The sequence below is a fragment of the Apis dorsata genome, unplaced genomic scaffold, assembly GCF_000469605.1.
Source record: "Apis dorsata unplaced genomic scaffold, Apis dorsata 1.3 scaffold_269, whole genome shotgun sequence".
NCBI classification, from domain to species: domain Eukaryota; kingdom Metazoa; phylum Arthropoda; class Insecta; order Hymenoptera; family Apidae; genus Apis; species Apis dorsata.
In genome coordinates, this window is record NW_006263547.1 from 322,572 (window position 1) to 325,830 (window position 3,259).

At 38.5% G+C, this 3,259-nt stretch overlaps 1 protein-coding gene across 7 annotated transcripts in view; it reads right to left on the bottom strand.

Annotated features, from left to right (window-relative positions):
- LOC102680125 (uncharacterized RNA-binding protein C3H8.09c-like) overlaps nucleotides 1-3,259 on the bottom strand; it is a 323,287-nt gene that overhangs the window by 239,931 nt on the left and 80,097 nt on the right. The window lies entirely within an intron of this gene.

Consider the following 3,259-nt stretch of genomic DNA (forward strand, 5'->3'; position numbering starts at 1 on the left):
TTGATATCCCGAAAATTTCATCGATATTCCGTAAAATCATCAACAGGAAATTCGAACATCAATAATATCAACGACAAAAAAAGTTACTCCCACAATTCCAAATTCCACGATTCCTTCAACCTCGACAATCCATTACACACGTATCTCGAGATTTTCATCGGTCAACAACCATCGAATAAACATGGAAAAAAATCCGCAAGAACGCCAGTTCATTCTGTCCCATAAAACAGCGTAACCGGCGAAAGTCGACCAGCTCGAACGAACGAGCTGGCACCAGAGGTGTATCGAATAATACAGATAGAGAGAAAGGAAGAGAGAGAGAGAGAGAGGGAGAGGGAGAGGGAGAAGCAGGGGGATGAAACAGAGGGAGGAGAAGCGAGCAAAGCAGCCTAAGTGAAACGAATGTCGGTAGTTTCCCGAAGCAGTTTCGGGATGTTGTAACGGTGTCAACTTTGTCCATTAACCATCGATTTCTCTCGCCGCGTTAGCCAACTGGGCTGAACCGTTTACCCCTTCCCCTCCATCCGATACCTGCAACTTCGCGCTTGACAACCTTTCGCAGTTTTACGCTTTTAACGCCAACTTCTTCTCTCTCTTTTCTCCTCTTTTTTTTCCTTCTTTCTTTCCTTTTTTCCTCCTTCCTTTCACTTGCTCCCGCCGTGATGCGGTTAATTGCTACGGCTAATGAAATACACCGTGTCGAACGCGAGGATTCCACGCGTTTTATTTTTCGCCGAAAAGGGGAGAAATCGAGTGTTGGCGGTAGGAATTTCACGAATCGTTTCGCCTATTAGAGAACGCCAACGAATCCAAAAGTTTTTATTTTTAAATTTCCTTTCCCCTCGCCTCGATCTCTTGATTCTTCTCCAATACGCGACTTTACTTCGAAGTCGAATAACTTTGAAGTTAGTAAATGGGAAGATAAAGATTTATATGTAAATTTCAAGGGAAATAGGGTGTATCGAATTTCTAAACGGATCCCTCGACTCGAGATTCGAATTACGGGAAATCAAAAATAGATAAAAAAAATTGACAAATACAATAATTTTTCCTTCTCGAACAAGTTTAAAATTCGACCAAAGCACCTATCTTACCCGCGAATAAACGTTAAAAACCACAGTCATCCTCCCTCCGTCGCTCCGTTCTAATCTGTCGAAAGCTCCCCGAGCTTTTTGCGAAAAGGGTTAACTCCGCCCCTGTCACCTCTCCTCTCAGGAGATGAATATAAATAAGGGTATTAAGGCAATAACACTCGGCTTGCGTCGAGTCAAGAATTAACGCCGAGAGAGAGAGAGAGAGAGAGACTTGCTACGAAATTAGGTATCCACGCGTGGAGACCAACCCATCCACGCACGAATCACGAAATGGCGTTGAACGAATGACACGCGCAAACACCATGAATATTTCAACGACTGCTTTAACCGGTGAATTAACGCCAAGGTAACGCGCACACCTTGTTTTACGATACCTTGACAATAAGACTATAACGCGGGTTAATCCTTTCGGGGTTGGAACGCGGCCGGGCTTGTTCCAACACTTCCCCCTCTCCTTTTAATTAAGAGCGCAATCATTCCATCGTAATCCAATACTCGATCCCCTTCTCTCTTTCTCTCTCTCTCTCTTTCTGTCGAGGAGGAGTTGACGTCGTTCTAGTTAAAATTCGCCATAAAAAAAGTTTCGACTTGTCTTTCTTTTCATTACAGGAGGAGGAGGAGGAGGAGGAGGAGGACGTTAACTTTGGCCGAAACTTTTCTTTTCGCTTGAAAAATGAATTTTTATCGGGTGAATATTAACGAGTTTGGGAAGAGTTGTTCGAACATCTGTTGCTAGTGAATGGATGGGATTAATTGTTGTTCGTGGACTTGGCCGATTTTTGAGAACGCGTTCGAATATTGAATTATCGATGTTCAGAAATTATTGTGGTTATGTAAAAATCAGAATTAAAAAAAATTAAAAAAGCATCGAAGCTGCTTCTTGTTTCATTCCGATATCTCATTTCGTTGTCGAGATATAAGAATTTTGAGATGCAATGTAGAGATCGTGAATCGATTCAGTGACCTCCATTCTTCCCCTGAAATCCTATTTTTTCCCAAAATCCACGTCTGGAGGAGTGAGCGAGAATAAATAACAAGGACAAAGATCATAAAACGATCAAAAATTATTCTTCTCTTTACACGATGATATCTCGAGAACCGGAAGTCGTATCGAGATAAACGAAAAAACGTTTTAAAGATCAAGGTTCAGTGCTTCCAACGATCCTTCACTCGTTGACCAAAATTTATTATTTTCAAAGTTACAAAAATTCAAAATTTTCCTAATTTTAATACGATTTAATCGAATTTAAAATGAGTAATTAGAAATTATTTTTTACACGATGATATATCGAGAACCGGAAGTCGAGATAAACGTTTTAAAGATCAAAATTCAATGCTTCTAACGATCCTTCATTCGTTGACCAAAACTTATTATTTTCAAAGTTACAAAAATTCAAAATTTTCCTAATTTTAATACAATTTAATCGGATTTAAGGTAAATAATTCGAAATTATCTTTTATATGATGATATCTCGAGAACTGGAAGTCGTATCGAGATAAACGAAAAAACGTTTTAAAGATCAAAGTTCAGTGCTTCTAACGATCCTTCACTCGTTGACCAAAACTTATTATTTTCAAAGTTACAAAAATTCAAAATTTTCCTAATTTTAATACAATTTAATCGGATTTAAAAATGATTAGAAATTATATTATAGAATTATATTTTATATGATGATATCTCGAGAACCGGAAGTCGTATCGAGATAAACAAAAAACCGTTTCAAAAGGAACGATTCCGCGCTTCTAACGATCGTTCATTCGTCGAGCGAAAATTACCGTATTACTCTTCGAAGTTACCGGTGTTTCAAAGTTTTCCTAATTTTAATAGGATTTCGTCGGATTTAAGGTGAATGGAATTGGAAACCTAGAGCCGTATCAAACTACATCGAAATGCGTTTCAAAAGAGTTCCACGCCTCTAACTCTCATCCGTTAACAAAGAATCATCTTGGACGTTACAACGATTCAAAGTTTTTCTAATTATAAACGATTCGATCACGTATTAAAAACGAATTACTTAAATTCTACCGTCGATAGCCGAGCACACACGATAGTCTCATAATCGATATCACAACACGGATAATTACAATGGACAAATATCCGTTTCCTGTCTGAACACACATTGCTAAACACACAACGCCCATATATATATATATATATATATATA